This window comes from the organism of the source record quoted next, unplaced genomic scaffold (genome assembly GCF_019419815.1).
Source record: "Pyrus x bretschneideri cultivar Hongxiangsu unplaced genomic scaffold, Pyrus_bretschneideri_v1 Contig21, whole genome shotgun sequence".
Lineage (NCBI taxonomy): Eukaryota > Viridiplantae > Streptophyta > Magnoliopsida > Rosales > Rosaceae > Pyrus > Pyrus x bretschneideri.
Genome location: NW_025999513.1, coordinates 535,253 through 555,394, shown reverse-complemented (window position 1 = coordinate 555,394; position 20,142 = coordinate 535,253). Strand labels below are relative to the sequence as shown.

The window sequence follows — 20,142 nt, the reverse complement described above, 5'->3', positions numbered from 1 at the left end:
ATCTTGTTTATATGACTTCAATTTACTCAGTGCTACTTAATAATAATTAATATAGGTCAAAAGCACAATTCAAATTAACTAGCTAGCATGCATGTTATTCTCTGCAAAAAAGGATCATCTCATTGTTGACAAAGAAAGACGTAAAACAGGTTGATTGCTATTTAGCTTAGCATATTCAAAAGAATATAAGAATCTTTTGTAGCACATATCAAATTGTTCAATCCAATAAAATCCACACCAATTTTGCTCTATAAAATTAGTTGGAAAAATGGTTATATGTGTGTGCGCACGCGTGCATGGGACTAACAGTTGAAAATAATACAAATACTCTAGTTGCAAGATAGCTTAAGACTGGAAAACATTTGTATCCATTAATGGAGACTATTATGAATTATTGTTTGTGGTCAATTTGCAAGCCAAAACTTGAGAAAATATTACAAACCACATGTGCCACTCGTATATTTGTAAGGAACATATCATTATGGCTATGAATAAAGATGGAACCATAAGCAAGCTTATCAATTAACAGAACAAGCTTACCTGTATAGGACCCTTCTCCATGGATAGAGGAGGCCTCACCAGATGGCTAAGCCTCCTCAGAACTCCGGGGTTGTCGATGAGTCCGTCGAGCGCTTAGGATAGGATGCGTCACCTAAGAAGTTGATGACGCAGGAGCAGTAGACACTATTGGCCCCAAAGGCGTGATTGAAGGGACACCCGTCATGCCCATATCAGGTGTGGAGGTGGCAGCAACATTACCTTCTTAAGAACGTGTCTGACTACCCTTACTAGTTGTCCCCCGGTTTGATATTAAGTTCAACATCTACAAAAACAATCATAAATCTGTTTAGTTGGTCATCTTATTATATGCATTTCATTTCACATATATAAGGTGAACAAAAAATGAGATAGGAATAAAATTGAGTATTGCAAGGAACATGTTTTTTCATAAAAACAAACAAACAAATTGACCGATCTACAATAATCTTGAAATGCATGCCATTACAAAGTTAAAACCAACATATTATCAAATCAATAATCTTCAAACACTTTTGGGCATACAACATTTTTATGCACCGAAGAAGATCACTTATATATAGATGCGATGAAGAACTCAGAGAAAGAAAAAAAATGGAAGAATCTTGCAATCCTTCTAAAAAATCTCAGAGTTGGTTACAAAGAATATTTGAACAACTATTTATACTAGATACACAGCTTAATGACTAAGCAATCCTTATAACTACCAACTCTCTAGATTATGACAAATGTAAGACATTGACCAATGACCCATGTCATTATCTAAAACCATCCATATCACTCAATACCTTGGTGCGAATTTGAATAAAAAAAAATGGAAAGAGTATGAGGACATGAACTTATATATCATTTATTTGATTAAGAGGCAAAGAATGAAATTATGAAATTAAGTACTGAACCCCCAACCATGAGCAAATTACATTTGTGAGGAGGAAGATGCTATTTATGTTACATCCCACATTGCCTAGGGAACAGATCCTGTAAGCCTTATATGTATATTCTCATCTGTACCTAGCACGAGACCTTTTGGGAGCTCACTGGCTTTGGGTTCCGTAGGAACTCCGAAGTTAAGCGAGTTCGTACGAAAGCAATCCCATGATGGGTGACCCACTGAAAGTTCTCGTGTGAGTTCCCAGAAACAAAACTGTAAGGGCGTGGTTGGGGCTCAAAGCTGACAATATTGTGCTACGGTGGAGTTGAGCCCGGGATGTGGTGAGGGCCCGGGTCAGGATGTAACAATTTAGTATTAGAGCTAATCCTTGGCCGGATGTGTGCCGATAGGGACGTCGGGCCCCTAAGGGGGGTGGATTGTTACATCCCACATCATCTAGGAGAGTGGATCCTGTAAGCCTTATATGTATATTCTCATTTTTACCTAGCACAAGGCATTTCAGAAGCTCACTGGCTTCGAGTTCCGTATGAACTCCGAAGTTAAGCGTGTTCGCGCGAGAGCAATCCTATGATGGGTGACCCACTGGGAAGTTCTCGTGTGAATTCCTTAAAACAAAACTGTGAGGGCGTGGTCGGGGCCCAAAGCGGACAATATCGTGTTACGGTGGAGTCGAGCCTGGGATGTGGTGGGGGCCTGCGCCGGGATGTGACAATTTAGCCCATCAGATAATAACCATTTGAGATTCTAAATTTAAATCGCTGCAATTGACAATCGTACGATTAAAAAGTTGGATTATATACCTCATGTATATATAGCCAATATGAAATTTAAAGGCATCAGAGAATCTGAATAACCAACAAAATGCCATTATCATAGTCATGATTGATCCCTAAGAACATCTGATATGGATTTTAGGTAGCTGATCACAAGGCATATCTTATTAACTTCTTTACGTATATACATGTTATGCTAACAAGATCCCAAGTTAGGTAAATATGTATTGGAGCACTAAATATATTAATGGTTATCTACATGTACAACTATGGATTTGAAAGAAAACTATGAGAAGAAACTAGTTTTTGAAAGATAACTATGAGAAGAAACTAACAAAAAGTCTATGTGATGAGGTTTCTTTTCAGTGCAGGAGTGTGCTAGGAACTTGAAGACTTATTTGAATGCTTCTTCCCATGTTGTGTATCTGAGAGCACTACTTGGACATATACAGTGTCTTCTTTATTCTTAAAGTTTCCTATTTATACTCCAACAAACCATCAAAAAGAAACGTCGAAAAAGCACAATTTCACAATTTCACAAGGTCATCAATATCTTGTTCTATTAACTCAAGGAGGCAACATCATATGTTAAATAAATCTCAGGATTAGAACTTGACATGAACATATATAAAAGTTGTTAAAAACAATGTGATGAATAAATTATGAACAATTAGCTCTAGAAGGATAACATATAGCAATGGGAAAAGTAAGCATACATGCAATATCCTTCAGTACCAGAAAAGTTGCTCAGTTGCTTGGTAAACTGTTTAACTCCTTTATTAGAGAAGTGGTCTCCAATGCCTGTCATGATGAATGAAGCATTAGAATGCAGCAAGAGCGTAAGAATGCAATAGTAAATAATGGTAAGAGAAGAAATGAATTCTTAGTTTCAATGATCTTCAAAGTTAATAAAATCCAGGAAAGAACCACTCAAATATATGACAGGAGACTAAACGAAGAACTAAAATGGATGATGTTCATAATCCAACCAAAAACAATTGACAACTAATATTAGATTGGCCAAATTCAAAGGAAACTAGGCGACGCTATAAATGTCAAACTTCTTTTCAAACATACAACACATGAAAAGTTGAAAATCATCTACGAAAGTGCTGCAGCGCATTCATTATGAAACTTTCATTCCCGGAATCTCGACTTGAATGCATTGTCGGTAGCCTTCAATAGATTTGGTTGTCAATGTCTCAATTGGGATGTCATGCAAAAATTAATAAATTAAAATCTCACTATTATATTATATTTAACAAACATAATTATTATTTAACTAATGAAATTAACACATACAGCTAACTCATCAATCATGTGCATCTTCAGCTCATCAGGGATGACTCTCCAATGCTCCCAATCCGCAGCACATTTGATACGCACTAATCCTCCTACATCAAACCAAAAGCTGGCGCACTTATCTGACTTCAAAACCCCTATTATTTCGTTAGTAGTGATTTGGTAACGACTCCTATCATAAGTGTGTCGGGCCCGTACCGCAACTCTTTTCTTCTTGTCTATCAACAAAATATATTTTCATAATACTGAAGCTCAATAAAAAATTTATACAAAATGCAAAATTTTCAGCGCAAACCTTTTCCAGAACCTTCGCCATTCGGTGTCTTTGACAAACGCGCACCACTGTCAGCCATCATACCAACACTCAAAGAACAAACTGATTATAATCGTCAGAATTGTAAAGCATTTCCAAAACAAAGTGTGAAGAATAAGGAGAGCAGAAGCGCATATTTATAGGAAGGTTAGAGACTTTGTGCGACGAAGAGTTTGTCGCGCAAACATCTACCGTAAATACAGTATTTATTTGTCTGATTCAGATGCACCAAATACGCTGACCTCACCACAACAAATTGCTCCTTTAGTGAGAAATGTTTCAGTGAGAAACAAATTGTCCTCGTTGTAGAGTACATTTCAGTGAGGAAAATTTTGAGTTCTCGCAAGAATTGAGTTGTACATATTTTTGTTTCTGCGAGGAAATATTTTTGTTGTACATATTGCTAGTGAGAAAAATTTATTATCTTGTTGTAAGTTAAGCAGAAATTATTTTTCCTTTCCTACTATAGCACTCCCGCTATAATTTTCCAGAATTTTTCAAGTAAGGCGCCCTTTTATTCAGGAGTGCTATAATTTTCCAGAATTTTCAAGTAAGGTGCCCTTTTATTCACCTTTTCCCGCTGACAACCCAAAACCATTTCCAAGTGTTTGAAAAAAAAAAAAAAAAAAAAAAAAAGGAGAAAACATGAAATCCCGGATAACATCATTTAGTCTCTCTGATTCAGACACTCTCTGTAGAACGAGAAAGAATTGTGGGCGTTGCACTCTTGAGTGTTTTGAATCACTCTCCAAACCCAATCTTGCTGGTCGACGACGATAGTGGTAACTGGTAAGCTCTGGCCCTCTTCTCTTCTCCAATCCCCCTTTTCTTCGTTCTTGTTTCTGAACCCTAACTTTGATCCCCTTTTCTCCTTTCTTTTGTAGCTTTGCACTCCAATTCATGTTTTCTTATTGGGTTCACTTTGTTTCTCTCTTTCTATTTCCCTTTATGTGGTAATTTTGTTCATAAATAGACCCGATTAAAACTGAATTTAATGTAATTTTTGAGATTTTATGCACGAATGGTTGTAGGTGAAATTTTCTTGGGATTTTAACCTACAACACGAATTGCCCAATTGTTTAAAATAACAAATTGTTGTCTCTTTCCATTTCACCTACATTACGAATTGCCCATTTATTTAATTAAGCTTTTTCTATGGGATTTCATCTTTATGTTGTAACTTTTGTCCTTGCTAATGTTTTAATTGATATGATTCTAACTAATATTTTCATTTGTTATTTAGGGTATAATCGTGCATTCTTGGAAAAAGGTTTTGGTAAGTTCTCTACAACTTTGTTTTAATGAATGGAAAATTTCATTTGTCTATCTATTTAATTCATGTTTGGGTGATCAGGGTTTGCATTTGTTTACTAGGTATGTCATTTATCCCACTGAAATTCCTTTTCACTCCAAACACTCTAAATCTTATGCTCAATAGTTTTAATTTTCCTAATGAAAACTCCATATTTGATATGTAGTACAATTGGAGGGTTTAAAGTCTTTTTATGGTGTTCACAACTAGAGGTCACTCTCTCTGCTCATTCTTTTTATGGTTATTTAACCTTATGTTTGTTTTTTATTACAGTGATTAGTCATTCAAATACATGACCACATGTCACTCTCTGCTCATTGTCTCTCTTTCTCTCTGTCTCCCAACCATTTCTACCATGACCTCTTGTAAGTTTCAATTCAAAACAGCTGATTTTGATCAACTAAGGGTTGTGTTGTTAACTTATATTTTTTCAATTAGCAGTAAGAGAACTGTAATTCTAGTTGGAAATCATTGAGTATACCATCTGCTTTATCTCCTCTTAGGTAAGTTGTTTGACTTCTAATTTTATTGTTTTAACCTCTCATGTTGTCCATGTTGGGAATTATATGTGGATTTTGATTTATAAGATATAGATAACAGTTTTTAGCAGTGGATCGAAGTTGGATGTTCCTTAGATATAGATTTTGTGATGCATCCACTGCTAGTTTAAACTCGTTTATATTGGTTGTAAACAAACATTTGAATGAGAATCTTCATACAAGACACGTTATCCATGTAGAGACTGCCTAAATGGGAATCTTCATTCTTTGCATGTTATTCGTTCCCATTTAAGAAAGTGAATCAAGTGACCTAATAGAGAATGATAGTGATAGTGAGAATCATGATGATCACAAGACGTTTGAGATGGTACATAGTTTTCAAAGGGCAGTAGATATGGAAACTAATGTGATGTACTTGCATGTTTTGATTTTTGCATTTTCATATAGTTATGGCAAAATGGAGAAGCTACTAATGTGATGCATAGTTTAACTTTGTTCATTTTTCTTCTCGAAGAATATCACTATGGCAAGAAAGAGGAAGCAAGTCCATTGTGACTTTTCAAGTGAGGCATCAATAGACAATGTACAAATTAAGGTTGATGCTGTTATAACTTCAAACAGTAGGGTTGATGCTGTTATAACATCAAGCAGTACGTAGGGGAGTGCTAATGGTATGCCTTTTTATAAATCTCAAAAGGTGTTATGTTTTATAGCATGAAAATGTTGCCCTTTTCTTTTAGGCTGTTATTGGTGTTTTCAATTGGTTCTTCTTACATTGGTCCTCGTCCTTCTTGTTCCTCTTGTTTTGTACTTTCTTTGTACATGTAAAAGGTTCTTGTATCTTATGTAAAATAAAATTTGCATTGATGATATTTTAGTTGAACAAAAGAAAAAAAAAAAACAATCAAAGACCTGTGTAAAGAATTCTGATAAACTGCAAGAGCAGCTTGGTGGTAAGAAAATACCAATTACTTTGACAAAACTAAAAGGGAAGCCCACAGGCCTGAATTCCTCATTTCTTCTGAATGATATTGGTTTTGTGGTTCAGACCTATGCACCACTAAATGTGAAGCAATGGAGGAATGTAGAAAAGAAGGAAGTCGATAAGATGATTGAAAGAACAACGGTGAGTAATATTGTTTTTTTCCACATTACTTTTACACATTGAGTATATAAAAATCTTCTTAAATTAGATTTACCAAGGACTTGATTCCATATAAAGTAAGTACGATATTGATATGTCACTCCCTCATGTTGGTACATATATTAAGAATGTATTACAAAGGCGGTTTGTTGATTTTCGACCCAAGCTGAAGACGCATTTTGATTCCTATCCAACTCTGGAGGAGGCACAACAAAACAAACATGAGGACGTAAACAGTTAGGAGGAATGGAAGTTTCTTTGTGATCGTTATGCGAGTGTTCAATTCAAGGTACACATGTATATTAATGAACTGAATTGTTGTTGTCATGTGTGTTGTTTATTTTCTTCATGTCACAACGTTTAATTTTGCTATGCAGGAAGATAAGAATGCTATCAATAGGTCTCATTTGACTTACAATCATAATGCGGGGTTAAAATCCTTTAGGGCCCATGAATATGAGATTGTAAGATGTGTTTTTCATAATTTTAGTCTAGATTCTAGGTGGATAAAGGAGATTAACTTTAGTTTGTGATCCATGTATTAGGAAGCCAAAATGGAGAGTAACCAAGTGCAATTGATTGCTTTGAGGCTGTGCGGACAAACAAAAAAAATGGTTGGGATGAAGGAGCTAAACTGAAGTGGGTAAGTTGGTTGTGTATTTTCTGAATCCTTGACAAGATATGTTACGTGAAGAAATATTCAAGCGCAATTATTTTTACTTATATGTGATCATATTTTTTACTTTTAATGAATCTTTTATGCCCAAAAACAGATTTTTTTGTCTATGATATATATCAAGAGCACACACATATCATCCAAATTTACTTAGTATATTTTGTTGAATGAAACACAGTATTTGTAGTCCAAATTCATTGGCTCCCTGTAATTCTAGGAGATACATGTAGATTGTGTATTCACTTAGTTAACGTGCTGTATTTTCATTTGTAGGAAGAGATGATAGGTACGAAAAATGACACAACTCTTCCAGATGGTAATGTGACATTGACAAATGATGAAATTGTTTTAGAGGTCCTTGGTCATAAGTTTGGGTACTTCAAGGGTCCTTCAAAGTTTCTTTCTTCTGAAGACTCTGTGTTGCGCAAACATTTAGAAGAAAGAGTTGAGACTCAACAACAAGAGCTTGTAACAACAAAACAAGAGCTTGTTGAAACAAAAGAAGAGCTTGATGAAGCAAAACAATAAATCCAAGAATTGAAGGATAATCAAAAGAAATTTGAGGAACCCTTACACAAAATAATGGAAGGCCAACAACCACCTCCATAGGTAGTCCTTTGGTTGTGCTGGAATATGTGAACTTTCATAGTTGCTACCCATTAATCTTCACCAATTTTGTAGACTATGAATTATCATTGTAAGCTATTTCGTGTTTTGGACTACTATAATTAAGTTCTAGTACTTTTCATCATTCATTCTTGGCACTAAATTCCAGTTACAGGGAGAAACCAAATTCTCACAATAGGATACTTATGAGAATGATTATTTTCAACTTACAGCGTGGAATTTTACCTTCATCAAAATTCTCACTAAAGGCTTTGCTATAGCGAGAAAACAAATGTCTTGTTACTTTTCAACAATGAAATTCAGTCTCACAATATATGATCTATAGTGAGAGATAATATGTTCATTGCTGTAAAACTTACTTACAAATTCCTTGCCAAAAATTCTAGAGTGAGAAATTTGATTATTTTTGCGAGGAATTTTGTCCTCGTGCAAGTTATTGAATGTCAATAATTAGGTTGTCAAAAGGTTTTGGCAACCACATTCCTAACCTTTTAGTGAGAAATTATCCCCGCTTTAACTCCATCGCGAGAATAAGTTCCACTATCGCTGTATCATTTTGATGAGGAAAAACTTGCTCGCTATGCACATTCCCCAATGGACCTACTATGAGGAATGAGTGAGGAAATAATTTCCTCGCTAAAAACCTATAGCAACTAAATGACAACTGTTAGCAAGGAAAAAATTTCTCGCTAAACAACTATTTTGTTGTAGTGCCTAAAACTGAACGCCTTTCGCGTGACGAAGAGTTTGTCGGACAAGGTTTTGCACAGGGACGTCCTTTGTCGCACCAACGTTGTAGCGACGAAACTAATCCATTGTAATTATGAAGTTTACGTAAACATAGATATCTATGTTTACGTAAACTTCATAATTACAAATAAATTTTCAGTTATAATATGTATTTTAAAAATATTTACTACCTTAAATAAATTGATATTATATTCCATTCAATTAATACCTTAAATAAATTGATATGATATTCCAATCAATTAATACCTTAAATAAATTGATATTATATTTCATTCAATTAATACCGTAAATAAATTAATATTATATTCCGTTCAATTATTTAAATAACCAAACACCTAATTAAGTCCAAATACATAACTTAGAAAAAAAAAACCTTAAATTTAAATATTGTCATGCAAAACATAAATTTAAAACTACTATTTCAATGGTCTTGGTCCATTCCGCAAGACTTCATAACACTATCGATTGTAAACTCCCTCCAACGCATCCTCCATCAACTTAATCAAATGTTCGTTCGTATCATCATCAAGAGTATACTTACATTGTTACACATATATGCAAATAATTAATTTTAACATATAACAAAAAATTTCACAAAATTAATTATTGATCCATGAGCAGCATACTTACTAATAATTCATCCATCGCCTTTTTCACATTCTTGGGCACATTTTTCCAAGAACGGTACTCAGCAGTAGGACAATTATTCCCCATGGCTACAACAATCGCATGCGAGAACTGAAAAAGCTGTTGTGGATCATTCGGGTTAATGGCGGGCAAGCTCTGATCCTTGTTTTTATCCTCCATCCTAGCACGAACAGAATTGTGAAGAATAAGAAGAGCATAAGTGAATATTTATAGGAAAGTTAGGGCCTTTGTGCGACGAAGTCTTTGTTGTGCAAAGACCCGTACTAAATCCAGTCCAGATTCCTCTGTTTCACACGCACTGAATTGTCTAATTCAAAACTGACAACTTCATCGCGCAAGTGTTCATCTGATTCCCATGCGTTGAACACTGCCCCAAAAACTGAAGGATCTTTGAGTGACGAAGTCTTTGTCGTGCAAAGTTTTCCTGGGAAAATATTCGTCGCACCAAAAAAAAAATCCCCCATGGTTTTCTTACTAAGTTTGAGCGACGAACACCTTTTTTTCATTGTGCAAACTCTCTTGCGCGACCAAGGTCTTTGTCGTGCAAATTTCACCTAGCCTTGTGAACGGAAGCTCTCTTGTGGTTGCACAAAATACCCTTGCGCAATGGATTTTTCTTTGTCGCACCAATAGTTTTTCCTACTAGTGAGACAAGCAACTTGGGCTGGTTATGGATTAACTTACTTGTAAAATAGGAAAATCCAAATTACACCATTCAAGAACACTGTCCGTAGTTCTTTCAAGAACGAAAAAAACCTCAGAATCCGATTAAAGCCAAAACGATCTCCACTAGGGTTGGGATCGATTTCAACCGGTTTGGTGTTTTGCTGAAATTGAAAACCGAAACAAAAGTATTGTTCGGTTAGTTTGATTTTTTCTCGAGTTTTGTTCGCTTTGGTTTAGTTTCAGTTGGGTTTTTTTTTGTTTTTTTTTTTTTTCAGTTTGGTTTGGAGTTCGGTTATGTTTTTATTTTTCATATGATGCCTAACGTCACACAACATTGCAGCTTAGTAAACAAGAGGAACTTAAAAGGCTTTACTACACAATGAACTTAAGATGGCTTATAATAAGGATAGTGCTATTCACACTTACCTACACACACTCTTGTTAACTTTTTACCATTGATCTTCTTTAATTCATTGAATCGATGACAAAAAATTGAGAGGAATATGTGAGAAGTAAAGATACGGGTGTGGATAGCACTAGCCTACAATAATTCACATTGTTTCACCATGCTTAAAATCATGTAAGAAGGAATGCCTCATTACATGTAAATATGAATATGGCTCTTTACATGTAAAGAGCCAAGTATCAACCTTTAATCCAGGGTACAGAATGTGCCAGCTGAATAATTAGATATTAAACTTCTTATTAAGTGAGTCAAACCTTAAACGGTTAAAACCTCCAACTTGTAGAAAGAATATCCCTAAACTATAGTGATACTGACGTATAAACATATTTGCTAACCGCATTGCTAGTAGAGAATATTCCTAAACTATAGTGATACTGACGTATAAACATATTTGCTAACCTCCAACTTGTAGGAAGAATACCCCTAAACTATAGTTTAGGGATATTCTTCCTAAAGTGAATTTTGTCCCTAAGCAGTAAGGACATTAATTTAATATCATGTTCAATGTTTCTTATAATGAGATAGGATCCTCTTTGAATCCTCTTTGTGAGGATTCTAGAGATAAAAAATGCCAATAATTGACATTGCTTCCTCAAACCAAACCTAATCTAATTCTAAGTTTTCATTCCCAAATCCCACAACAAACCTGACTGCACAGACAATAGTTTAGTTAAGTGCATGAAGGTCAGATAAAAATTTGAAAGAACAGTTCACGGTGTAGCATTGTCCATCATAGTTAAACCAAATAGAAGCATCAAACCCCCAACCCAGACCTAGTTTACATTACAAACAAGAAAAACAAAAACACACAATAACCTAATCACATGTCAAAACAAACTATTTAAGTAGATGGAAGATCCGCCCAAATATCAAGAGAGCAGAGTCAGCAACTCAGCAGGCCACCCAAATCTTACCTCCATTTTTAATCCTCCACAACACAACTAATGAAATTGAGCACTCGCTTAATTCGAATTTGAAAGATACCTGCCCAGGAAAAAGTTATGAAATTCCTTTCTTTCTGTGGAAGCCAAGTGCATGCCCAATCCCAAAGGAAATCACAATCCACATGAAATTAAGCCAACTGCATACCTTTTCCATACATACATACATACATATATATACATACATACATACATACATATATATATATATATATATATATATATATCTAACTTGAAAAATAGACCGTTTAGATCATTCAAGTTCAATGTGGTGTAGACCCCACAACTAATTTTCATTTAATATATATATATATACACACACACACAAGCTAGGCCTTGAGTGTAGTGGTTCAATTGGAATTTTATTTTTCATTTTTATTTTCCTTCCAAGAACCATTCGTTGAACTAGCAAGGAAAACAATACAGAGCAAGACAACCTAAAGAATGTTAAGGTTCTATCGTGAAACCAATTATTAATATAGAGAGTAGCCTAACTACTTATTAGCATAAGTTTTTTTTTTTTTCGATGTGAGATTCATACTCTTTCCATGTCCCTTCATGTGTGGCTAATTTTCAAGCTATAATATGTGAACTACACAAATTAGGTGATATGAAACACGTGTCATTGTTAGATTTCACACATGAGACAACCTGTGTTAATATAATAACGAAAGTTGAGGTTTCACCATTAAACAAAAAGAAAACTAATGAAAATGGCTTGAAAACTTTGTGTTTTAATGATAAGGACAAAATAAAAGGTAAAGTGAATAGTACCAGAATTGACTTTTTAGTGTAAAAATATGGTTTTTCGTTAAAGTGAACAGTACCATGGGCTTTCGTTAAAACTCCCTTAAACAAATTGTTAATATATAGAGCAGCTCTACTTATAAGCACATGCTAGGTCCATTCTTTTCTTAATGTGAGATTTATACTCTAAACAAAAAACGGCACAACCCAACACAAAATTGTCATTACTAGAAAAAAGTCTAAAATAGCATTACCTTTTATTCAAGTAATAATTACGCTGAATTTATCTTAAACTATGTGAAGAAAAATTTGAATTCAAAGACAATAAAAAAGCACACTGCTCTAATCTCTAACTAACTTAACTATGTCCAGGCTTACAATTCTTAAAAACACTCTTAGCATACAAGAATTTTCAGTGGTGTCTTGTGTGAGCCTGATATCGGGTCCATACAAGTATTTTTCATTACAATGCAAGTTGGTATTTTGTTACGTGCATAAGTTTAAATTTGCATAAAAAAAAAAAAAAACTTAATATGAGGACTCACATTTAGAAAGTAATTGGAATTTGTCACTCAGTTTTGAGTGCCTTTGAAATAGAACCCAGATCCTTTCCGGATCATTTGAAACCGAACCTAAGGATCAAATGATCCGGACTGTTGTAATTTAATCCATAAGCTACAATTATTATAACTTTTAGAGGGACTTCCTGTTTGTAGCTGTTGGATTAAATTTCAACGGTCCGGATCATTTGATCCTTAGGCTTAGTTTCAAATGATCCAGAGAGGATCTGGGTTCTTTGAAATAAAGTACTTATGGTTAACTACTATAAAATTACACCTACCACCAAATTTACTTTGTTTGCAATTTAAACATGGTTTAGTTTAATGGAATGGTAAACCTTTTTTCTTCACATGAATATTTGAAGGCTTTTTAGTTGAGGTTTACATAAATCTTCACTTGATTCTTCATAATGAAAATCGATAAAAATGTTCTGAGTTTGTCTATCGTAAATCATTTAGGTTCTTCATGAAAAATCTATCAATATCCTCATTAAGCAGATGGGTTTGTTAGACAAAAAAAACCCTTAAAAAGAGAATCACGTTGTTAGTCACATTCCAATTTTACAAGGATATTGATATATATTTCATTGAAGAATCAAAATGATTTATTAGAAACAAATTCAAGAACCAATTCTGTTGATTTTGATCATAAAAAACCAGATTAAAAAGTTATATCAATGTTATAGAATCATTTGTACTCAAGGGCATTTGAAAAGATTGTACATGATATCTCTCTGCTATGGCTACTTTGCTACCTTTCCTTTTTATTAAAAAAGAAAAGGAAACAGGGAAAATGAGGATAAACGAACATATATATGATGCTCTCTGCCCGCTGCCCCTGCCCGGATCTTGAGATTATGATCTCTCTTAGCAGTAAAATTGAAGTTTTAAACCCCTTTCATTAAAGAAGAAACATATTCAATCATGTTTGTACTATCTCGAATATAATCACGATACATGTTTAATTAGTTGTCGTGTAATCAAAGTAATTCTATACTCTCACCTGTTACTATTACAATGTGAATGATAAAGGGAATGAGAAAGAAGAGACAGTACGAATGTTGTCGATGCCTCCAATCTTTTAGTTCGCTTCACTTTTACTATATTAAGCATTTTATGTATGTTTGGGGTGAGGAATTTTCAAATTCCAAGAAACTTAGACAAAGTAATGAAGAGACGAATAACAAAAAGTTAGAAAGAATTAGAAATGCATCTACATAAGCATCACAAAGACATGTGAGAGAAATTTACGAATGACTACTTGAAATGTGTCATTTGCAAATCCTTTTATAATGTTCATGTTTCTTATTCCTCCTATTTAGTTTTTTTAGATCTATTTATTCCTCATTATGCCTTAATTCCTTGAAATTTCCTCACCCAAACTTACAGTAAACAAATGAGAAAAAGTAGAGCTCCTCGTTGTGGTTGAGTCTAAACAAGAATTTATGCTATTAATCCCTGTAGTGTGTGTGTGTATATAATACAAAAGAAAAGTAATTGAGGATTTAGATAGTACTTCACATTACGAAGGAAATACTATTGACGTTTCAAAAAAGTTACTGTACAGTCGTATGTAGACAAGGAAGAAATGACACTTTAAAACTGCGTGACATTATATTGATTACAACTGGTACATTACTTTCACAAGTATAAAATAAAATAAAACTAAGAATAATCACTAACATTAGTTGCATAACTAGAAATAAGTAAAGACGGGACGAAGGCTTTTATTCACCATATTATGTGCAACTAGTGTCGGTGGTATTGTCAATACTTAGTGAAGTGAACTTGAGCGTCAACATATCTCCAAAAATAATAGTTCCAGGGATTTGGAACTAAGGAAGCCTTGTGGACTCCGAGTTAACTGAAGGAGAGATGGTAGGTTGTCCCCAATCTGGGAAGTCAATGTTGTCAGAATTCACAAGATTTATTCAATAATATGAGTGCGTCGTTGAATAAAGTTGCCGACTGTAATATGTGGTCGCAGCTTGCAAGCAGTGTGATGGGAGGGTGCTCTATTTTCAATTTATATAGGTAGGTTAAGTCGCTATATATGCCCACAAAGGTAAATAAAATGTTAATGAGCCATATAGATTTTAAATTCATATATATAAGTTTTTAGTCAAAGTGGCACTTAAAGTCGAGTTTCAATATAAAATTTGAGTGCATTCCACGTTAATAAGAAAAAATTTATCCAATCAAGAAAATAAGATTGAGTTTGGACTTAAACCATCTTTAATTATTACACGTGTACAAATTGTTAAATTCAAATTTGAGTTTTCACTCTTATGTTTCTTTTCCATAATAAAGACTCAAATTCTAAAACTCAAAATGATTTTAAGATTTGAGTCTGTGTTTGAGAAAAAAAAAAAAAAAAACTTTAAAGCTAAAGTTCATCCTCCTTTTTAGACTCAAATGCATCACAATGTAGGTTTAAGAATATAACCTTGGATTAGAAATGACCCAACAATTAAAAAAAAAAAAAAATTAGAGCAATGGTCCTTAGATTTGAATAAGGATCCTCTTTGGATTCTCTTTGTGAGAATTCTTGAGATCCGTGTATCGTGTCTGTTCATCATACATTGTGCGGTCAGAAATCATTTTAAATTTTACTGAAAATATGAGTATACCCCTTGGAATTCAATTTTCTTTAACTAAAACCCATAATTGTAAAATTTTCTAATAAAAACCCAATGACTAGGCTCTAACTAAGCAATATCCATAATTAAGTATGACTTGGCAAAATTGGTATTTTTGGATGTCTAAATTACCCCTAATATCATTGACTTTGGGTCTATTACTTCTTATGTACATTTATTTTATATTATTTCATTCAATTAAACATTTTGAAATGTTTATGCAGATTTGGAAAAGAAAAATTGTAGTGTCATGATTTCAATGCATATTAATAACAAAAATGATATGATATTAGAGTTTTGATTCCTTATATAGTTGTTTTCACATTTATGTAAAAATGAGCATTATTTTTCCTTTTCAAATAATTGTAACAGGTAAATTAGTATTTTTCATAAATGTACAACTGTTATTTTATTCAAAATTACCAAAATTGTACATATATAAAATAACACTATAAGCTCCAAGTAAAATAACAATATAAGTTTCAGGTAAAATAATACATGCAAAATAATTTACCTACAAAATAAATAAATAAATATTGTTTGATTCAAAAGTTAATTAAGTTATTTGCATACACACACACACACACACACACACACATATATATATATATATATATATATATATATATCAAAACGTGCCTAACATATGTAATAATACATGCAAAATAATTTACCTATAGAATAAATGAATGTTGATTGATTGCAAGCAACACATAATAATAACAAATGTGCCTAGTATATGTAATAATACATGCAAAATAATTTACCTACAAAATAAAAGGATGTTTTTAGCCAATTGATTCAAAGTTAATTTATTACCTATATTCTACTTTAAAATATAGGTAATTGATTTCACACAGATATAATAATAACAAAATGTGCCTAATGTATACATGCAAAATAATTTACCTACAATGATTGTCAAACAAATATAAGAAATGGAATAGATGATGGTAAGACAAGTATAAAGTAGATACTTTTGTAATAATAAAGCACTTATTTGCTATAATTAAGGTGAATAATTAAATTCATCAACATAATTAGGGTGTTGTGGCACAATTGTAAATATTTTGAAAATAATAGGTATTTATTTGTTTACATGGAAGTTTATTTCAAATTTGGGTTTTATTTGGATGTTTAAAATGAGATGGGTTTTGGTCAAGGAAATAAGTGTTGCATGAGCTTATATCTAAAGAACCCTAAATTTTATTATTTAAAATTGTACACAAACAATATATGACGAAAACTGCCGTACGATATACGATAAATGAACACAATTCACGAATCTTCGGGATCCTCACAAAGAGGATCCGGATTTCTTGGATTTTAGCCCTTTAAACTAAAAATCAATGAGTAGTGATTTCTAAAATGCAGAGTAGTAGTCTTTTTGACTAATATTGATCGAAATTCCATCTAAAATAAAGCATTAAAAGGAGCAAAAAGAAAGCCGAAAGTTCTAATGAAATTATTCCAAAGAACCATTGCTCCAAAAAATATTATAATATATTCAAAAACCAATCATTTTAATTCAGATATCAAATACTCCAATTAGACTCAAATTTAGCGACGTCTAATTATTGTAACGAAAAGTATTACCTTGATCCTCAATCCAATCACCGTAAGTGGTAGCTCTTTTTCATTTGAGAATGACTTGTACGTGCTTGACTATCCCTGTTCATTTGGTTCCTACATTAATTGCTATTTTCTCATTCAAACTAAGGGATCTTGATGTGAAAGATGACCTGACAAATAGGAAAATTAATCGCATAAACATGGATATGATCTTAAAGAATTCCAACGTTCATTCTTTGATCTTGAGAATGCACACTTGACGATCCTCAGAAAGCCGGTACATATATGATAGAATTATAAGTAACTGATGAATGCTGAATATTAGAGCAGTATTACATTTGCTATCTATTTGTATTACGTCTTTAATAGAAGTACGATTTATCATCGCATGTGAATTTCATCTCTATTAGAATTATATGATAGTATTACATTTGCTATCTATTTGTGTTATGTATTTAATAGAAGTACGACATATCAACACATGTGAATTTCATCTCTGTTAGAAAAATAGTATAAATAATAGTATAAATAGATAGTAAAAATAACATGTTGGTCCCATTCCTAATTAAGTTTGCAGGCATGCCTGCAACGTACGTACATAACTTTAGGAGTTTGGTGTTAATGTTATCAATTTGATATTACAAGTCAGAATTAATTTATCATTGGCTTTGGCTCTATATAAGTTGATGGATTAGGTTTCGAATTTAACAACTAACCAACACACGTTAAATAGTAGGGAGATTGTCTCTCATGCATAAATTCCAAGTCGATTATATAACTCCATGAATAACGGACAAACCCATACCCAAACTACACATAGATATTGATTAAATCTTGAAATAATCCAAATCACTTCGTAATCCCCTCAACCAACTCATTAACTGGAGTATATAAATCTCCTATTGAAATTGTACTACAAATTGTTCGATTAATTTCCCAACTAAAAATTGGCTCTATTTAGAGGAAAAGGATCCTTTCCGAATCCACTTTGCATATCCTAATCGTACATCATGTGATCAATTTTCGTCAAATATTATTTGTGTTAAATTTTAAAGAAAAAAAGTCAAATAATTTTTAACCGCACGATACACTGATGAATGGTTATTATGTAGAGATCCCTATGATCCCCACAAAGTAAATCCGGATGGGATCCAATTCCCTATTTAGACCTTCATGTAGTAATTAGCAAATTAATTATATACTTATAGACTAAACATATCATACATTAATTGAGATTTCTTAAAAAGCACTTTTGGAGAATTTTAATTTTAAGGTTAAACTCTGCTTAGTACTCTGAAGTTTTGTGATTGTCAACATTTAGTACATCAAGTTTTTTTTCATCTTAGAGTCATCTCTAAAGTGTAAATTTTGGAACAATCTTATACATCCTTTAGTCAAACTGTTAAATCTTCCGTTAACTGTGACGTGACGCTCACCCTCCTATCACCCACCTCTTCGTCTTCCCCAGATCCCACCCGTGCCACCCTCTCCCTCCCTTCTCTCTTCTGCAACCCACACCCCTTCCCTCCCTTCTCTCTTCTACAACTTGCACCACCATCCCTTCTCTTATCCTTCCTCCCTTATCCCTCCATTCTCTCATCAGCACCAACCCACCAAACCCTCATCTGCATAAACAAAAAATTACACCGTTTTTGCATTTAAACAAAAGCAATTTGAATTTGCGAATTGTCTTATCTATCAAGCAAACAACAAAATCCAAAGAAAAGGGCAAATAGGAGGGCCACCTATCACCGACACTGCAAAAAGGCAGTGGCAAAGTCGTAATTTAGATAAAAATACAAGCTACCGGATGTGGACGGTCTCGGAGGCGGTTTAGGAACCCTCAGGATGCGAGATCTGATGGTAGCCAGAGCCGACTCGGCTAACTCCTCCGAGTTACACCTCGACAGCGTCGGCCTCTCCGATTCCGGCTCTTCCCTCTTCGACTCGGAGCCGTCGAGCTTTTGATTCTCCGGATTTGTCGGAATGTCGACGCATTTCACTCCCCTCTTTAGATTTCTGATCAGATTCGACCGTCCGGTGACCTCCATCGGTCCCTGAAATCTCTGCGATGACGAAGGCTCGTCGTTTTCAAAACTAATCACACGATCCGACGCCGTTTTCTTCAGCTCCGAAATTTCAGCCTCCAATAGCTAGTTGGTGTGAACCGAAGTGAGGTGCCTGCGAGCAAGAAGACGACTCGGGAGGCGTTGACTGAGAAAGGTCCTTCTTTCCAGTCGGCGGTTGAGGGATTTGGAGACGGTGAGGAAAGCTGCCGTTGTCGGCGTCGCTACGGATAATGTGGACTCCATTGGAAAATCGCCGCTGAGAGGAGAGGAGATGAGGGTTTGGCGCGTTGGTGCGGAGGAGAGAATTGAGGGATCAGGGAGGAAGGAGGAGGGAAGGGAAGGTGGTGCAACCTGGAGAAGAGAGAAGGGAGGGAAGGGGTGCAAGTTGCAGAAGAGAAAAGGGATTTGGGGAAGACGAAGAGGTGGGTGATCGGAGGGTGGGCACGGGTGGGATCTGGGGAAGATGAAGGGTTTTTTTGTTTTTTTTTTTTTTTTTTTTTTTTTTCTCCTAAAATTTTTGTTTTTATTTATTTATTTTATAAATAATTTATTTTTAATTTCCATGTGAATGACATGTGGCGCTCAGTTATCATTCACATGGGCAACGAGAGACTTAACAGTTTAATTAACAGATGTATGAGACTATTTCAAAATTTACACTTTAGATATGACTCTAAGACGAAAAAAAACTTGATGTACTAGATGTTGAAAACCACAAAACATAAAAGTAGTAAATAGTCTTTTACCCTTAATTTTAATGTACACCGTTGTTAGATTGTAAATTTGAACTATTAATCAAGTTAATCATTTATGGTGCGGGATAGCCATTGAAGGTCTTGGTCTTGGACACCAGTGCAATGCTTAACTGTGAAAAACCATTTACATGATATTAGGGTTGGGTTGGACTAAAATCACACAATGTCCAACAATAATTTTGTTTAGAACTACATTCATTAGAATTAAATTTAAAAACTCCCGCTTAATTATAAACCAGAGAAATAGAATAAC

At 34.0% G+C, this 20,142-nt stretch overlaps 1 long non-coding RNA gene across 12 annotated transcripts; it reads left to right on the top strand.

Moving 5' to 3' along the window:
• Positions 1-4,193: 4,193 nt before the first annotated feature.
• On the top strand, positions 4,194-8,204 carry LOC103955809. 12 transcript variants are annotated; one of them, XR_007258452.1, is made up of 9 exons: positions 4,195-4,606; positions 5,061-5,093; positions 5,403-6,300; positions 6,508-6,582; positions 6,678-6,755; positions 6,901-7,062; positions 7,151-7,237; positions 7,319-7,416; positions 7,723-8,204. It is a non-coding gene; the product is annotated as an uncharacterized LOC103955809 (long non-coding RNA). The 12 variants fall into 12 exon arrangements; XR_007258444.1 differs by having other exon boundaries at positions 4,199-4,606; positions 5,403-5,494; positions 5,571-5,632; positions 6,144-6,755; XR_007258448.1 differs by having other exon boundaries at positions 4,199-4,606; positions 5,403-5,494; positions 5,568-5,632; positions 6,144-6,755.
• The last annotated feature ends 11,938 nt before the right edge of the window (positions 8,205-20,142 follow it).